We start from the raw sequence: 19,761 nt of genomic DNA on the forward strand, positions 1-19,761 counted from the left end.
GGTTCAGACACACTATCCCGGGGTTCAGACACACTATCCCGGGGTTCAGACACACTATCCCGGGGTTCAGACACACTATCCCGGGGTTCAGACACACTATCCCGGGGTTCAGACACAGTATCCCAGGGTTCAGACACACTATCCCGGGGTTGAGACACACTATCCCGGGGTTCAGACTGATCCACAGTATCCCGGGGTTCATACACAGTCTCCCGGGCTTCAGACACAGTATCCCGGGGTTCAGACACAGTATCCCGGGGTTGAGACACAGTATCCCGGGGTTCAGACTCAGTATGCCGGGGTTCAGACACAGTATCCTGGGATCAGACACAGTATCCCGGGGTTCAGACACAGTATCCCGGGGTTCAGACTGATCCACAGTATGCCAGGGTTCAGACACAGTGTTCCGGGGTTCAGACACAGTATCCCGGGTTCAGACACAGTAACCCGGGGTTCAGACACAGTATCCCGGGGTTCAGACTGATCCACAGTATCCCGGGGTTCAGACACAATGTCCCGGGATTCAGACACAGTATCCCGGGGTTCAAACACAGTATCCCGGGGTTCAAACACAGTATCCCGGGGTTCAGACACAGTATCCCGGGTTTCAGACACAGTATCCCGGGGTTCAGTCACAGTGTTCCGGGGTTCAGACACAGTATCCCGGGGTTCAGACTGATCCACAGTATCCCGGGATTCAGACACAGTATCCCGGGGTTCAGACACAGTATCCCGGGGTTCAGACCCAGTATCCCGGGGTTCAGGCAAAGTACTATCCCGGGGTTCAGACACAGTATCCCGGGGTTCAGACCCAGTATCCCGGGGTTCAGACACAGTATCTCGGGGTTCAGACACAGTATCCCGAGGTTCAGACACAGTATCCCGGGGTTCAGCCACAGTATCCCGGGGTTCAGACACAGTGTCCCGGGGTTCAGACACAGTGTCCCGGGGTTCAGACACAGTATCCCGGGGTTCAGACACACTATCCCGGCATTCAGACACAGTATCCCGGGGTTCAGACACAGTATCCCGGGGTTCAGACACAGTATCCCGGGGTTCAGGCACACTATCCCGGGGTTCAAACACAGTATCCCGGGGTTCAAACACAGTATCCCGGGGTTCAGGCACACTATCCCGGGGTTCAGGCACACTATCCCGGGGTTCAGACACAGTATCCCGGGGTTCAGACACACTATCCCGGGGTTCAGACACACTATCCCGGTGTTCAGACACAGTATCCCGGGGTTCAGACCCAGTATCCCGGTGTTCAGACACAGTATCCCGGGGTTCAGACACACTATCCTGGGGTTCAGGCACACTATCCCGGGGTTCAGGCACACTATCCCGGGGTTCAGACACAGTGTCCCGGGGTTCAGACACAGTGTCCCGGGGTTCAGACACAATATCGCGGGGTTCAGACACAGTATCCCGGGGTTCAGACCCAGTATCCCGGGGTTCAGACCCAGTGTCCCGGGGTTCAGACACAGTATCCCGGGGTTCAGACACAGTATCCCGGGGTTCAGACACACTATCCCGGGGTTCAGACACACTATCCCGGGGTTCAGACACACTATCCCGGGGTTCAGACACACTATCCCGGGGTTCAGACACACTATCCCGGGGTTCAGACACACTATCCCGGGGTTCAGACACACTATCCCGGGGTTGAGACACACTATCCCAGGGTTCAGACACACTATCCCGGGGTTGAGACACACTATCCCGGGGTTCAGACTGATCCACAGTATCCCGGGGTTCATACACAGTATCCCGGGGTTCAGACACAGTCTCCCGGGGTTCAGACACAGTCTCCCGGGGTTCAGACACAGTCTCCCGGGCTTCAGACACAGTCTCCCGGGCTTCAGACACAGTCTCCCGGGCTTCAGACACAGTCTCCCGGGCTTCAGACACAGTCTCCCGGGCTTCAGACACAGTCTCTCGGGCTTCAGACACAGTCTCCCGGGCTTCAGACACAGTCTCCCGGGGTTCAGACACAGTCTCCCGGGGTTCAGACACAGTCTCCCGGGGTTCAGACTCAGTACCCCGGGGTTCAGACACAGTATCCCGGGGTTCAGACACAGTATCCCAGGGTTCAGACACAGTATCCCGGGGTTCAGACACAGTATCCCGGGGTTCAGACACAGTATCCCGGGGTTGAGACACAGTATCCCGGGGTTCAGACTCAGTATGCCGGGGTTCAGACACAGTATCCTGGGATCAGACACAGTATCCCGGGGTTCAGACACAGTATCCCGGGGTTCAGACTGATCCACAGTATGCCAGGGTTTAGACATAGTGTTCCGGGGTTCAGACACAGTATCCCAGGGTTCAGACACAGTAACCCGGGGTTCAGACACAGTATCCCGGGGTTCAGACTGATCCACAGTATCCCGGGGTTCAGACACAATGTCCCGGGATTCAGACACAGTATCCCGGGGTTCAAACACAGTATCCCGGGGTTCAAACACAGTATCCCGGGGTTCAGACACAGTATCCCGGGTTTCAGACACAGTATCCCGGGGTTCAGTCACAGTGTTCCGGGGTTCAGACACAGTATCCCGGGGTTCAGACTGATCCACAGTATCCCGGGATTCAGACACAGTATCCCGGGGTTCAGACACAGTATCCCGGGGTTCAGACCCAGTATCCCGGGGTTCAGGCACAGTACTATCCCGGGGTTCAGACACAGTATCCCGGGGTTCAGACCCAGTATCCCGGGGTTCAGACACAGTATCTCGGGGTTCAGACACAGTATCCCGAGGTTCAGACACAGTATCCCGGGGTTCAGCCACAGTATCCCGGGGTTCAGACACAGTGTCCCGGGGTTCAGACACAGTGTCCCGGGGTTCAGACACAGTATCCCGGGGTTCAGACACACTATCCCGGCATTCAGACACAGTATCCCGGGGTTCAGACACAGTATCCCGGGGTTCAGACACAGTATCCCGGGGTTCAGGCACACTATCCCGGGGTTCAAACACAGTATCCCGGGGTTCAAACACAGTATCCCGGGGTTCAGGCACACTATCCCGGGGTTCAGGCACACTATCCCGGGGTTCAGACACAGTATCCCGGGGTTCGGACCCAGTATCCCGGGGTTCAGACACAGTATCCCGGGTTCAGACCCAGTATCCCGGGGTTCAGACACAGTATCCCGGGGTTCAGACACAGTATCCCGGGGTTCAGGCACAGTATTATCCCGGGGTTCAGGCACAGTATCCCGGGGTTCAGACACAGTATCTCGGGGTTCAGACACAGTATCCCGTGGTTCAGACACAGTATCCCGGGGTTCACACACCGTGTCCCGGTGTTCAGACACAGTATCCCGGGGTTCAGGCACACTATCCCGGGGTTCAGGCACAGTATCCCGGGGTTCAGGCACAGTATCCCGGGGTTCAGACACAGTATCCCGGGGTTCAGACACACTATCCCCGGGTTCAGACACAGTATCCCGGGGTTCAGGCACAGTATCCCGGGGTTCAGACACAGTATCCTGGGCTTCAGACACAGTATCCCGGGGTTCAGACACAGTGTCCCGGGGTTCAGATACAGTATCCTGGGCTTCAGACACAGTATCCCGGGGTTCAGACACAGTGTCCCGGGGTTCAGATACAGTATCCCGGGGTTCAGGCACACTATCCCGTGGTTCAGACACAGTATCCCGGGGTTCAGTCCCAGTATCCCCGGGTTCAGACCCAGTATCCCGGGGTTCAGACGCAGTATCCCGGGGTTCAAACACAGTATCCCGGGGTTCAGACACAGTATCCCGGGGTTCAGACACAGTATCCCGGGGTTCAGACACAGTATCCCGGGGTTCAGGCACACTATCCCGGGGTTCAAACACAGTATCCCGGGGTTCAAACACAGTATCCCGGGGTTCAGGCACACTATCCCGGGGTTCAGGCACACTATCCCGGGGTTCAGGCACACTATCCCGGGGTTCAGACACAGTATCCCGGGGTTCAGACACAGTATCCCGGGGTTCAGACACAGTATCCCGGGGTTCAGACACAGTATCCCGGGTTCAGACCCAGTATCCCGGGGTTCAGACACAGTATCCCGGGGTTCAGACACAGTATCCCGGGGTTCAGGCACAGTATTAGCCCGGGGTTCAGACACAGTATCTCGGGGTTCAGACACAGTATCCCGTGGTTCAGACACGGTATCCCGGGGTTCACACGCTGTGTCCCGGGGTTCACACATCGTGTCCCGGGGTTCAGACACACTATCCCGGGGTTCAGGCACACTATCCCGGGGTTCAGGCACAGTATCCCGGGGTTCAGGCACAGTATCCCGGGGTTCAGACACAGTATCCCGTGGTTCAGTCCCAGTATCCCGGGGTTCAGACCCAGTATCCCGGGGTTCAGACCCAGTATCTCGGGGTTCAGGCACACTATCCCGGGGTTCAGACACAGTATCCCGGGGTTCAGACACACTATCCTGGGGTTCAGACACACTATCCCGGTGTTCAGACACAGTATCCCGGGGTTCAGACCCAGTATCCCGGTGTTCAGACACAGTATCCCGGGGTTCAGACACACTATCCTGGGGTTCAGGCACACTATCCCGGGGTTCAGGCACACTATCCCGGGGTTCAGACACAGTGTCCCGGGGTTCAGACACAGTATCCCGGGGTTCAGACACAATATCGCGGGGTTCAGACACAGTATCCCGGGGTTCAGACCCAGTGTCCCGGGGTTCAGACCCAGTGTCCCGGGGTTCAGACACAGTATCCCGGGGTTCAGACACACTATCCCGGGGTTCAGACACACTATCCCGGGGTTCAGACACACTATCCCGGGGTTCAGACACACTATCCCGGGGTTCAGACACACTATCCCGGGGTTCAGACACAGTATCCTGGGGTTCATACACAGTATCCCGGGGTTCAGACACAGTCTCCCGGGGTTCAGACACAGTCTCCCGGGCTTCAGACACAGTCTCCCGGGCTTCAGACACAGTCTCCCGGGGTTCAGACACAGTCTCCCGGGGTTCAGACACAGTCTCCCGGGGTTCAGACTCAGTACCCCGGGGTTCAGACACAGTATCCCGGGGTTCAGACACAGTATCCCAGGGTTCAGACACAGTATCCCGGGGTTCAGACACAGTATCCCGGGGTTCAGACACAGTATCCCGGGGTTCAGACACAGTATCCCGGGGTTCAGACTCAGTCTGCCGGGGTTCAGACACAGTATCCTGGGATCAGACACAGTATCCCGGGGTTCAGACACAGTAGCCCGGGGTTCAGACTGATCCACAGTATGCCAGGGTTCAGACACAGTGTTCCGGGGTTCAGACACAGTATCCCAGGGTTCAGACACAGTAACCCGGGGTTCAGACACAGTATCCCGGGGTTCAGACTGATCCACAGTATCCCGGGGTTCAGACACAATGTCCCGGGATTCAGACACAGTATCCCGGGGTTCATACACAGTATCCCGGGGTTCAAACACAGTATCCCGGGGTTCAAACACAGTATCCCGGGGTTCAGACACAGTATCCCGGGTTTCAGACACAGTATCCCGGGGTTCAGTCACAGTGTTCCGGGGTTCAGACACAGTATCCCGGGGTTCAGACTGATCCACAGTATCCCGGGATTCAGACACAGTATCCCGGGGTTCAGACACAGTATCCCGGGGTTCAGGCACAGTACTATCCCGGGGTTCAGACACAGTATCCCGGGGTTCAGACCCAGTATCCCGGGGTTCAGACACAGTATCTCGGGGTTCAGACACAGTATCCCGAGGTTCAGACACAGTATCCCGGGGTTCAGCCACAGTATCCCGGGGTTCAGACACAGTGTCCCGGGGTTCAGACACAGTGTCCCGGGGTTCAGGCACACTATCCCGGGGTTCAGGCACAGTATCCCAGTGTTCAGGCACAGTATCCTGGGCTTCAGACACAGTATCCCGGGGTTCAGACACAGTGTCCCGGGGTTCAGACACATTATCCCGGGGTTCAGACACAGTATCCCGTGGTTCAGACCCAGTATCCCCGGGTTCAGACCCAGTATCCCGGGGTTCCGACACAGTATCCCGGGGTTCAGACACAGTATCCCGGGGTTCAGACACACTATCCCGGGGTTCAGACACACTATCCCGGGGTTCAGGCACAGTATCCCGGGGTTCAGGCACACTATCCCGTGGTTCAGACACAGTATCCCGGGGTTCAGTCCCAGTATCCCCGGGTTCAGACCCAGTATCCCGGGGTTCAGACACAGTATCCCGGGGTTCAGGCACAGTATCCCGGGGTTCAGGCACAGTATCCCGGGGTTCAGACACAGTATCCCGGGGTTCAGACACAGTATCCCGGGGTTCAGACACAGTATCCCGGGGTTCAGACACACTATCCCGGGGTTCAGACACAGTATCCCGGGGTTCAGGCACACTATCCCGGGGGTCAGGCACACTATCCCGGGGGTCAGTCCCAGTATCCCGGGGTTCAAACACAGTATCCCGGGGTTCAGACACAGTATCCCGGGGTTCAGACTGATCCACAGTATGCCAGGGTTTAGACATAGTGTTCCGGGGTTCAGACACAGTATCCCAGGGTTCAGACACAGTAACCCGGGGTTCAGACACAGTATCCCGGGGTTCAGACTGATCCACAGTATCCCGGGGTTCAGACACAATGTCCCGGGATTCAGACACAGTATCCCGGGGTTCAAACACAGTATCCCGGGGTTCAAACACAGTATCCCGGGGTTCAGACACAGTATCCCGGGTTTCAGACACAGTATCCCGGGGTTCAGTCACAGTGTTCCGGGGTTCAGACACAGTATCCCGGGGTTCAGACTGATCCACAGTATCCCGGGATTCAGACACAGTATCCCGGGGTTCAGACACAGTATCCCGGGGTTCAGACCCAGTATCCCGGGGTTCAGGCACAGTACTATCCCGGGGTTCAGACACAGTATCCCGGGGTTCAGACCCAGTATCCCGGGGTTCAGACACAGTATCTCGGGGTTCAGACACAGTATCCCGAGGTTCAGACACAGTATCCCGGGGTTCAGCCACAGTATCCCGGGGTTCAGACACAGTGTCCCGGGGTTCAGACACAGTGTCCCGGGGTTCAGACACAGTATCCCGGGGTTCAGACACACTATCCCGGCATTCAGACACAGTATCCCGGGGTTCAGACACAGTATCCCGGGGTTCAGACACAGTATCCCGGGGTTCAGGCACACTATCCCGGGGTTCAAACACAGTATCCCGGGGTTCAAACACAGTATCCCGGGGTTCAGGCACACTATCCCGGGGTTCAGGCACACTATCCCGGGGTTCAGACACAGTATCCCGGGGTTCGGACCCAGTATCCCGGGGTTCAGACACAGTATCCCGGGTTCAGACCCAGTATCCCGGGGTTCAGACACAGTATCCCGGGGTTCAGACACAGTATCCCGGGGTTCAGGCACAGTATTATCCCGGGGTTCAGGCACAGTATCCCGGGGTTCAGACACAGTATCTCGGGGTTCAGACACAGTATCCCGTGGTTCAGACACAGTATCCCGGGGTTCACACACCGTGTCCCGGTGTTCAGACACAGTATCCCGGGGTTCAGGCACACTATCCCGGGGTTCAGGCACAGTATCCCGGGGTTCAGGCACAGTATCCCGGGGTTCAGACACAGTATCCCGGGGTTCAGACACACTATCCCCGGGTTCAGACACAGTATCCCGGGGTTCAGGCACAGTATCCCGGGGTTCAGACACAGTATCCTGGGCTTCAGACACAGTATCCCGGGGTTCAGACACAGTGTCCCGGGGTTCAGATACAGTATCCTGGGCTTCAGACACAGTATCCCGGGGTTCAGACACAGTGTCCCGGGGTTCAGATACAGTATCCCGGGGTTCAGGCACACTATCCCGTGGTTCAGACACAGTATCCCGGGGTTCAGTCCCAGTATCCCCGGGTTCAGACCCAGTATCCCGGGGTTCAGACGCAGTATCCCGGGGTTCAAACACAGTATCCCGGGGTTCAGACACAGTATCCCGGGGTTCAGACACAGTATCCCGGGGTTCAGACACAGTATCCCGGGGTTCAGGCACACTATCCCGGGGTTCAAACACAGTATCCCGGGGTTCAAACACAGTATCCCGGGGTTCAGGCACACTATCCCGGGGTTCAGGCACACTATCCCGGGGTTCAGGCACACTATCCCGGGGTTCAGACACAGTATCCCGGGGTTCAGACACAGTATCCCGGGGTTCAGACACAGTATCCCGGGGTTCAGACACAGTATCCCGGGTTCAGACCCAGTATCCCGGGGTTCAGACACAGTATCCCGGGGTTCAGACACAGTATCCCGGGGTTCAGGCACAGTATTAGCCCGGGGTTCAGACACAGTATCTCGGGGTTCAGACACAGTATCCCGTGGTTCAGACACGGTATCCCGGGGTTCACACACTGTGTCCCGGGGTTCACACATCGTGTCCCGGGGTTCAGACACACTATCCCGGGGTTCAGGCACACTATCCCGGGGTTCAGGCACAGTATCCCGGGGTTCAGGCACAGTATCCCGGGGTTCAGACACAGTATCCCGTGGTTCAGTCCCAGTATCCCGGGGTTCAGACCCAGTATCCCGGGGTTCAGACCCAGTATCTCGGGGTTCAGGCACACTATCCCGGGGTTCAGACACAGTATCCCGGGGTTCAGACACACTATCCTGGGGTTCAGACACACTATCCCGGTGTTCAGACACAGTATCCCGGGGTTCAGACCCAGTATCCCGGTGTTCAGACACAGTATCCCGGGGTTCAGACACACTATCCTGGGGTTCAGGCACACTATCCCGGGGTTCAGGCACACTATCCCGGGGTTCAGACACAGTGTCCCGGGGTTCAGACACAGTATCCCGGGGTTCAGACACAATATCGCGGGGTTCAGACACAGTATCCCGGGGTTCAGACCCAGTGTCCCGGGGTTCAGACCCAGTGTCCCGGGGTTCAGACACAGTATCCCGGGGTTCAGACACACTATCCCGGGGTTCAGACACACTATCCCGGGGTTCAGACACACTATCCCGGGGTTCAGACACACTATCCCGGGGTTCAGACACACTATCCCGGGGTTCAGACACACTATCCCGGGGTTCAGACACAGTATCCTGGGGTTCATACACAGTATCCCGGGGTTCAGACACAGTCTCCCGGGGTTCAGACACAGTCTCCCGGGCTTCAGACACAGTCTCCCGGGCTTCAGACACAGTCTCCCGGGGTTCAGACACAGTCTCCCGGGGTTCAGACACAGTCTCCCGGGGTTCAGACTCAGTACCCCGGGGTTCAGACACAGTATCCCGGGGTTCAGACACAGTATCCCAGGGTTCAGACACAGTATCCCGGGGTTCAGACACAGTATCCCGGGGTTCAGACACAGTATCCCGGGGTTCAGACACAGTATCCCGGGGTTCAGACTCAGTCTGCCGGGGTTCAGACACAGTATCCTGGGATCAGACACAGTATCCCGGGGTTCAGACACAGTAGCCCGGGGTTCAGACTGATCCACAGTATGCCAGGGTTCAGACACAGTGTTCCGGGGTTCAGACACAGTATCCCAGGGTTCAGACACAGTAACCCGGGGTTCAGACACAGTATCCCGGGGTTCAGACTGATCCACAGTATCCCGGGGTTCAGACACAATGTCCCGGGATTCAGACACAGTATCCCGGGGTTCATACACAGTATCCCGGGGTTCAAACACAGTATCCCGGGGTTCAAACACAGTATCCCGGGGTTCAGACACAGTATCCCGGGTTTCAGACACAGTATCCCGGGGTTCAGTCACAGTGTTCCGGGGTTCAGACACAGTATCCCGGGGTTCAGACTGATCCACAGTATCCCGGGATTCAGACACAGTATCCCGGGGTTCAGACACAGTATCCCGGGGTTCAGGCACAGTACTATCCCGGGGTTCAGACACAGTATCCCGGGGTTCAGACCCAGTATCCCGGGGTTCAGACACAGTATCTCGGGGTTCAGACACAGTATCCCGAGGTTCAGACACAGTATCCCGGGGTTCAGCCACAGTATCCCGGGGTTCAGACACAGTGTCCCGGGGTTCAGACACAGTGTCCCGGGGTTCAGGCACACTATCCCGGGGTTCAGGCACAGTATCCCAGTGTTCAGGCACAGTATCCTGGGCTTCAGACACAGTATCCCGGGGTTCAGACACAGTGTCCCGGGGTTCAGACACATTATCCCGGGGTTCAGACACAGTATCCCGTGGTTCAGACCCAGTATCCCCGGGTTCAGACCCAGTATCCCGGGGTTCCGACACAGTATCCCGGGGTTCAGACACAGTATCCCGGGGTTCAGACACACTATCCCGGGGTTCAGACACACTATCCCGGGGTTCAGGCACAGTATCCCGGGGTTCAGGCACACTATCCCGTGGTTCAGACACAGTATCCCGGGGTTCAGTCCCAGTATCCCCGGGTTCAGACCCAGTATCCCGGGGTTCAGACACAGTATCCCGGGGTTCAGGCACAGTATCCCGGGGTTCAGGCACAGTATCCCGGGGTTCAGACACAGTATCCCGGGGTTCAGACACAGTATCCCGGGGTTCAGACACAGTATCCCGGGGTTCAGACACACTATCCCGGGGTTCAGACACAGTATCCCGGGGTTCAGGCACACTATCCCGGGGGTCAGGCACACTATCCCGGGGGTCAGTCCCAGTATCCCGGGGTTCAAACACAGTATCCCGGGGTTCAAACACAGTATCCCGGGGTTCAGGCACACTATCCCGGGGTTCAGGCACACTATCCCGGGGTTCAGACACAGTATCCCGGGGTTCAGACACAGTATCCCGGGGTTCAGACCCAGTATCCCGGGGTTCAGACACAGTATCCCGGGTTCAGACCCAGTATCCCGGGGTTCAGACACAGTATCCCGGGGTTCAGGCACAGTATTATCCCGGGGTTCAGACACAGTATCCCGGGGTTCAGACACAGTATCTCGGGGTTCAGACACAGTATCCCGTGGTTCAGACACAGTATCCCGGGGTTCACACACCGTGTCCCGGGGTTCAGACACAGTATCCCGGGGTTCAGACACACTATCCCGGGGTTCAGGCACAGTATCCCGGGGTTCAGGCACAGTATCCCGGGGTTCAGACACAGTATCCTGGGCTTCAGACACAGTATCCCGGGGTTCAGACACAGTGTCCCGGGGTTCAGACACAGTATCCCGGGGTTCAGACACAGTATCCCCGTGGTTCAGTCCCAGTATCCCGGGTTCAGACCCAGTATCCCGGGGTTCAGACCCAGTATCCCGGGGTTCAAACACAGTATCTCGGGGTTCAGGCACGCTATCCCGGGGTTCAGACACAATATCCCGGGGTTCAGACACAGTATCCCGAAGTTCAGACACAGTATCCTGGGGTTCGGACACAGTGTCCCGGGGTTCAGACACAGTGTCCCCGGGTTCAGACACAGTGTCCCGGGGTTCAGACACAGTGTCCCGGGATCAGACACAGTATCCCGGGGTTCAGACACAGTATCCCGGGGTTCAGACACAGTATCCCGGGGTTCAGTCTCAGTGGCCTAGGGTTCAGACACAGTATACAGGGGTTCAGACTCAGTAACCCAGGGTTCAGACACAGTATCCCGGGGTTCAGACACAGTGTCCCAGGGTTCAGACACAGTATCCCGGGGTTCAGACACAGTATCCCAGGGTTCAGACACAGTATCCCGAGGTTCAGACACAGTATACCGGGGTTCAGACACAGTATCCCGGGGTTCAGACACAGTATCCCGGGGTTCAGACACAGTATCCCGGTGTTCAGACACAGTATCCCGGGGTTCAGGCACACTATCCCGTGGTTCAGACACAGTATCCCGGGGTTCAGTCCCAGTATCCCCGGGTTCAGACCCAGTATCCCGGGGTTCAGACACAGTATCCCGGGGTTCAGGCACAGTATCCCGGGGTTCAGGCACAGTATCCCGGGGTTCAGACACAGTATCCCGGGGTTCAGACACAGTATCCCGGGGTTCAGACACACTATCCCGGGGTTCAGACACAGTATCCCGGGGTTCAGGCACACTATCCCGGGGGTCAGGCACACTATCCCGGGGGTCAGTCCCAGTATCCCGGGGTTCAAACACAGTAACCCGGGGTTCAAACACAGTATCCCGGGGTTCAGGCACACTATCCCGGGGTTCAGGCACACTATCCCGGGGTTCAGACACAGTATCCCGGGGTTCAGACACAGTATCCCGGGGTTCAGACCCAGTATCCCGGGGTTCAGACACAGTATCCCGGGTTCAGACCCAGTATCCCGGGGTTCAGACACAGTATCCCGGGGTTCAGGCACAGTATTATCCCGGGGTTCAGACACAGTATCCCGGGGTTCAGACACAGTATCTCGGGGTTCAGACACAGTATCCCGTGGTTCAGACACAGTATCCCGGGGTTCACACACCGTGTCCCGGGGTTCAGACACAGTATCCCGGGGTTCAGACACACTATCCCGGGGTTCAGGCACAGTATCCCGGGGTTCAGGCACAGTATCCCGGGGTTCAGACACAGTATCCTGGGCTTCAGACACAGTATCCCGGGGTTCAGACACACTGTCCCGGGGTTCAGACACAGTATCCCGGGGTTCAGACACAGTATCCCCGTGGTTCAGTCCCAGTATCCCGGGGTTCAGACCCAGTATCCCGGGGTTCAGACCCAGTATCCCGGGGTTCAAACACAGTATCTCGGGGTTCAGGCACGCTATCCCGGGGTTCAGACACAATATCCCGGGGTTCAGACACAGTATCCCGAAGTTCAGACACAGTATCCTGGGGTTCAGACACAGTGTCCCGGGGTTCAGACACAGTGTCCCCGGGTTCAGACACAGTGTCCCGGGGTTCAGACACAGTGTCCCGGGATCAGACACAGTATCCCGGGGTTCAGACACAGTATCCCGGGGTTCAGACACAGTATCCCGGGGTTCAGTCTCAGTGGCCTAGGGTTCAGACACAGTATACAGGGGTTCAGACTCAGTAACCCGGGGTTCAGACACAGTATCCCGGGGTTCAGACACAGTGTCCCAGGGTTCAGACACAGTATCCCGGGGTTCAGACACAGTATCCCAGGGTTCAGACACAGTATCCCGAGGTTCAGACACAGTATACCGGGGTTCAGACACAGTATCCCGGGGTTCAGACACAGTATCCCGGGGTTCAGACACAGTATCCCGGTGTTCAGACACAGTGTCCCGGGGTTCAGACACAGTATCCCGGGATCAGACACAGTATCCCGGGGTTCAGACACAGGAGCCCGGGGTTCAGACTGATCCACAGTATGCCAGGGTTCAGACACAGTGTCCCGGGGTTCAGACACAGTATCCCGGGGTTCAGACACAGTATCCCGGGGTTCAGACACAGTATCCCGGGGTTCAGACTGATCCACAGTATCCCGGGGTTCAGACACAATGTCCCGGGATTCAGACACAGTATCCCGGGGTTCATACACAGTATCCCGGGGTTCAGACACAGTATCCCGGGCTTCGGACACAGTATCCCGGGCTTCGGACACAGTATCCCGGGGTTCAGACACAGTGTCCCGGGGTATAGACACAGTATCCCGGGATCAGACACAGTATCCCGGCGTTCAGACACAGTATCCCGGGGTTCAGACTGATCCACAGTATCCCGGGGTTCTGACACAGTGTCCCAGGGTTCAGACACAGTATCCCGGGGTTCAGACACAGTATCCTGGGGTTCAGACACAGTATCCCGGGGTTCAGACTGATCCACAGTATCCTGGGGTTCATACACAGTATCCCGGGGTTCAGAAACGTATCCTGGGCTTCGGACACAGTATCCCGGGGTTCAGACACAGTATCCCGGGGTTCAGACACATTATCCCAGGGTTCAGACACATTATCCCGGGGTTCAGACACAGTATCCCAGGGTTCAGACACAGTATCCCGGGGTTCAGTCTCAGTGGCCTAGGGTTCAGACACAGTATACCGGGGTTCAGACTCAGTAACCCGGGGTTCAGACACAGTATCCCGGGGTTCAGACACAGTGTCCCAGGGTTCAGGCACAGTATCCCGGGGTTCAGACACAGTATCCCAGGGTTCAGACACAGTATCCCGAGGTTCAGACACAGTATCCCGGGGTTCAGACACAGTATCCCGGGATCAGACACAGTATCCCGGGGTTCAGACACAGTATCCCGGGGTTCAGACACAGTATCCCGGGGTTCAGACTGATCCACAGTATCCCGGGGTTCAGACACAATGTCCCGGGATTCAGACACAGTATCCCGGGGTTCATACACAGTATCCCGGGGTTCAGGCACAGTGTCCCGGGCTTCGGACACAGTATCCCGGGGTTCAGACACAGTATCCCGGGGTTCAGACACAGTGCCCCGGGGTTCAGACACAGTATCCCGGGGTTCAGACTGATCCACAGTATCCCGGGGTTCTGACACAGTGTCCCGGGGTTCAGACACAGTATCCCGGGGTTCAGACACAGTATCCTGGGGTTCAGACACAGTATCCCGGGGTTCAGACTGATCCACAGTATCCCGGGGTTCATACACAGTATCCCGGGGTTCAGACACATTATCCCGGGGTTCAGACGCAGTATCCCGGGGTTCAGACACAGTATCCCGGGGTTCAGTCTCAGCGGCCTAGGGTTCAGACACAGTATACCGGGGTTCAGACTCAGTAACCCGGGGTTCAGACACAGTATCCCGGGGTTCAGACACAGTGTCCCAGGGTTCAGACACAGTATCCCGGGGTTCAGACACAGTATCCCGGGATCAGACACAGTATCCCGGGGTTCAGACTGATCCACAGTATGCCAAGGTTCAGACACAGTGTCCCGGGGTTCAGACACAGTTTCCCGGGGTTCAGACACAGTATCCCGGGGTTCAGACACAGTATCCCGGGGTTCAGACTGATCCACAGTATCCCGGGGTTCAGACACAATGTCCCGGGATTCAGACACAGAAAACGGGGTTCATACACAGTATCCCGGGGTTCAGACACAGTATCCCGGGCTTCGGACACAGTATCCCGGGGTTCAGACACAGTATCCCGGGGTTCAGACACAGTATCCCGGGGTTCAGTCACAGTGTTCCAGGGTTCAGACACAGTGTCCCGGGGTTCAGACACAGTATCCCGGGGTTCAGACGGATCCACAGTATCCCGGGGTTCAGACACAGTGTCCCGGGATTCAGACACAGTATCCCGGGGTTCATACACAGTATCCCGGGGTTCAGACACAGTATCCCGGGGTTCAGACACATTATACCGGGTTGTCAGACACAGTATCCCGGGGTTCAGACACAGTGTTCCGGGGTTCAGACACAGTGTCCCAGGGTTCAGACACAGTATCCCGGGGTTCAGACACAGTATCCCGGGGTTCAGACGCAGTATCCCGGGGTTCAGACACAGTGTCCCGGGGTTCAGACGCAGTGCCCCGGGGTTCAGACCCAGTATCCCGGGGTTCAGACCCAGTATCCCGGGGTTCAGACACAGTATCCCGGGGTTCAGACACAGTGTCCCGGGGTTCAGACACAGTGTCCCGGGGTTCAGACACAGTATCCCGGGGTTCAGACTCAGTATCCCGGGGTTCAGACACACTAACCCGGGGTTCAGACTCAGTATCCCGGGGTTCAGACACACTATCCCGGGGTTCAGACACAGTATCCCGGGGTTCAGACACAGTGTCCCGGAGTTCAGACACAGTATCCCGGGGTTCAGACTCAGTATCCCGGGGTTCAGACACACTATCCCGGGGTTCAGACACACTATCCCGGGGTTCAGACACAGTATCCCGGGGTTCAAACACAGTATCCCAGGGTTCAGACCCAGTATCCCGGGGTTCAGGCACAGTACTATCCCAGGGTTCAGACCCAGTATCCCGGGGTTCAGGCACAGTACTATCCCGGGGTTCAGACACAGTATCCCGGGGTTCAGACACAGTATCCCGGGGTTCAGTCACAGTGTTCCAGGGTTCAGACACAGTGTCCCGGGGTTCAGACACAGTATCCCGGGGTTCAGACGGATCCACAGTATCCCGGGGTTCAGACACAATGTCCCGGGATTCAGACACAGTATCCCGGGGTTCATACACAGTATCCCGGGGTTCAGACACAGTATCCCGGGGTTCAGACCCAGTATCCCGGGGTTCAGACACAGTATCCCGGGGTTCAGACACAGTGTCCCGGGGTTCAGAAACAGTATCCCGGGGTTCAGACACAGTATCCCGGGGTTCAGACTCAGTATCCCGGGGTTCAGACACACTAACCCGGCGTTCAGACACAGTATCCCGGAGTTCAGACACAGTATCCCGGGGTTCAGACACAGTGTCCCGGAGTTCAGACACAGTATCCCGGGGTTCAGACACAGTATCCCGGGGTTCAGACTCAGTATCCCGGGGTTCAGACACACTATCCCGGGGTTCAGACACAGTATCCCAGGGTTCAAACACAGTATCCCAGGGTTCAGACCCAGTATCCCGGGGTTCAGGCACAGTACTATCCCAGGGTTCAGACCCAGTATCCCGGGGTTCAGGCACAGTACTATCCCGGGGTTCAGACACAGTATCCCGGGGTTCAGAAACAGTATCCCGGGGTTCAGACACAGTATCCCGGGGTTCAGACACAGTATCCCGGGGTTCAGGCTGATCCACAGTATCCCGGGGTTCAGACACAATGTCCCGGGATTCAGACACAGTATCCCGGGGTTCATACACAGTATCCCGGGGTTCAGGCACAGTGTCCCGGGCTTCGGACACAGTATTCCGGGATTCAGACACAGTATCCCGGGGTTCAGACACAGTGCCCCGGGGTTCAGACACAGTATCCCGGGGTTCAGACTGATCCACAGTATCCCGGGGTTCTGACACAGTGTCCCGGGGTTCAGACACAGTATCCCGGGGTTCAGACACAGTATCATGGGGTTCAGACACAGTATCCCGGGGTTCAGACTGATCCACAGTATCCCGGGGTTCATACACAGTATCCCGGGGTTCAGACACTTTATCCCGGGGTTCAGACACAGTATCCCGGGGTTCAGTCTCAGCGGCCTAGGGTTCAGACACAGTATACCGGGGTTCAGACTCAGTAACCCGGGGTTCAGACACAGTATCCCGGGGTTCAGACACAGTGTCCCAGGGTTCAGACACAGTATCCCGGGGTTCAGACACAGTATCCCGGGGTTCAGACACAGTATCCCGGGGTTCAGACACAGTATCCCGGGGTTCAGACACAGTATCCCGGGATCAGACACAGTATCCCGGGGTTCAGACTGATCCACAGTATGCCAGGGTTCAGACACAGTGTCCCGGGGTTCAGACACAGTTTCCCGGGGTTCAGACACAGTATCCCGGGCTTCGGACACAGTATCCCGGGCTTCGGACACAGTATCCCGGGGTTCAGACACAGTATCCCGGGGTTCAGACACAGTATCCCGGGGTTCAGACGGATCCACAGTATCCCGGGGTTCATACACAGTATCCCGGGGTTCAGACACAGTGTTCCGGGGTTCAGACACAGTATCCCGGGGTTCAGACACAGTATCCCGGGGTTCAGACACAGTGTCCCGGGGTTCAGACACAGTGTCCCGGGGTTCAGACGCAGTGTCCCGGGGTTCAGACCCAGTATCCCGGGGTTCAGACCCAGTATCCCGGGGTTCGGACACAGTATCCCGGGGTTCAGACACACTATCCCGGGGTTCAGACACAGTGTCCCGGGGTTCAGACACAGTATCCCGGGGTTCAGACTCAGTATCCCGGGGTTCAGACACACTAACCCGGCGTTCAGACACAGTATCCCAGGGTTCAGACACAGTATCCCGGGGTTCAGACACAGTGTCCCGGAGTTCAGACACAGTATCCCAGGGTTCAGACACAGTATCCCGGGGTTCAGACTCAGTATCCCGGGGTTCAGACACACTATCCCGGGGTTCAGACACAGTATCCCGGGGTTCAAACACAGTATCCCAGGGTTCAGACCCAGTATCCCGGGGTTCAGGCACAGTAGTATCCCGGGGTTCAGACACAGTATCCCGGGGTTCAGACACAGTATCCCGGGGTTCAGATCCAGTATCCCGGGGTTCAGAAACAGTATCTCGGGGTTCAGACACAGTATCCCGAGGTTCAGACACAGTATCCCGGGGTTCAGACACAGTGTCCCTGGGTTCAGACACAGTATCCTGGGGTTCAGACACTGTATCCCGGGGTTCAGACTGATCCACAGTATCCCGGGGTTCAGACACAATGTCCCGGGATTCAGACACAGTATCCCGGGGTTCATACACAGTATCCCGGGGTTCAGACACAGTATCCCGGGGTTCAGACACAGTATCCCGGGGTTCATACACAGTATCCCGGGGTTCGGACACAGTATCCCGGGCTTCGGACACAGTATCCCGGGGTTCAGACACAGTATCTCGGGGTTCAGTCACAGTGTTCCGGGGTTCAGACACAGTGTTCCGGGGTTCAGACACAGTATCCCGGGGTTCAGATCCAGTATCCCGGGGTTCAGAAACAGTATCTCGGGGTTCAGACACAGTATCCCGGGGTTCGGACACAGTATCCCGGGCTTCGGACACAGTATCCCGGGGTTCAGACACAGTATCTCGGGGTTCAGTCACAGTATCCCGGGGTTCAGACACAATGTCCCGGGATTCAGACACAGTATCCCGGGGTTCATACACAGTATCCCGGGGTTCAGACACAGTATCCCGGGGTTCAGACACAGTATCCCGGGGTTCATACACAGTATCCCGGGGTTCGGACACAGTATCCCGGGCTTCGGACACAGTATCCCGGGGTTCAGACACAGTATCTCGGGGTTCAGTCACAGTGTTCCGGGGTTCAGACACAGTGTCCCGGGGTTCAGACACAGTATCCCGGGGTTCAGACTGATCCACAGAATCCCGGGGTTCAGACACAGTGTCCCGGGGTTCATACACAGTATCCCGGGGTTCAGACACAGTAACCCGGGTTTCGGACACATTATACCGGGGTTCAGACACAGTGTCCCGGGGTTCAGACACAGTATCCCGGGGTTCAGACACAGTATCCCGGGGTTCAGACACAGTGTCCCGGGGTTCAGACACAGTGTCCCGGGGTTCAGACACAGTGTCCCGGGGTTCAGACACAGTGTCCCGGGGTTGAGACACAGTGTCCCGGGGTTCAGACACAGTATCCCGGGGTTCAGACTCAGTATCCCGGGGTTCAGACTCAGTATCCCGGGGTTCAGACACACTAACCCGGGGATCAGACACAGTATCCCGGGGTTCAGACACAGTGTCCCGTGGTTCAGACACAGTATCCCGGGGTTCAGACACAGTATCCCGGGGTTCAGACCCAGTATCCCGGGGTTCAGACCCAGTATCCCGGGGTTCAGACACACTATCCCGGGGTTCAGACCCAGTATCCCGGGGTTCAGACACAGTATCCCGGGGTTCAGACACACTATCCCGGGGTTCAGACACAGTATCCCGGGGTTCAGACACAGTGTTCCGGGGTTCAGACACAGTATCCCGGGGTTCAGACACAGTATCCCGGGGTTCAGACACACTATCCCGGGGTTCAGACCCAGTATCCCGGGGTTCAGACCCAGTGTCCCGGGGTTCAGACACACTATCCCGGGGTTCAGACCCAGTATCCCGGGGTTCAGACACACTATCCCGGGGTTCAGACACACTATCCCGGGGTTCAGACCCAGTATCCCGGGGTTCAGACCCACTATCCCGGGGTTCAGACACACTATCCCGGGGTTCAGACACAGTATCCCGGGGTTCAGACCCA

At 57.4% G+C, this 19,761-nt stretch overlaps 1 protein-coding gene across 1 annotated transcript in view; it reads right to left on the reverse strand.

Annotated features, from left to right (window-relative positions):
- Window positions 1–19,761, reverse strand: part of LOC139243604 (spectrin beta chain, non-erythrocytic 4-like) — a 532,459-nt gene that overhangs the window by 233,052 nt on the left and 279,646 nt on the right. The window lies entirely within an intron of this gene.

The sequence above is a fragment of the Pristiophorus japonicus genome, unplaced genomic scaffold (assembly GCF_044704955.1).
Source record: "Pristiophorus japonicus isolate sPriJap1 unplaced genomic scaffold, sPriJap1.hap1 HAP1_SCAFFOLD_175, whole genome shotgun sequence".
Lineage (NCBI taxonomy): Eukaryota > Metazoa > Chordata > Chondrichthyes > Pristiophoridae > Pristiophorus > Pristiophorus japonicus.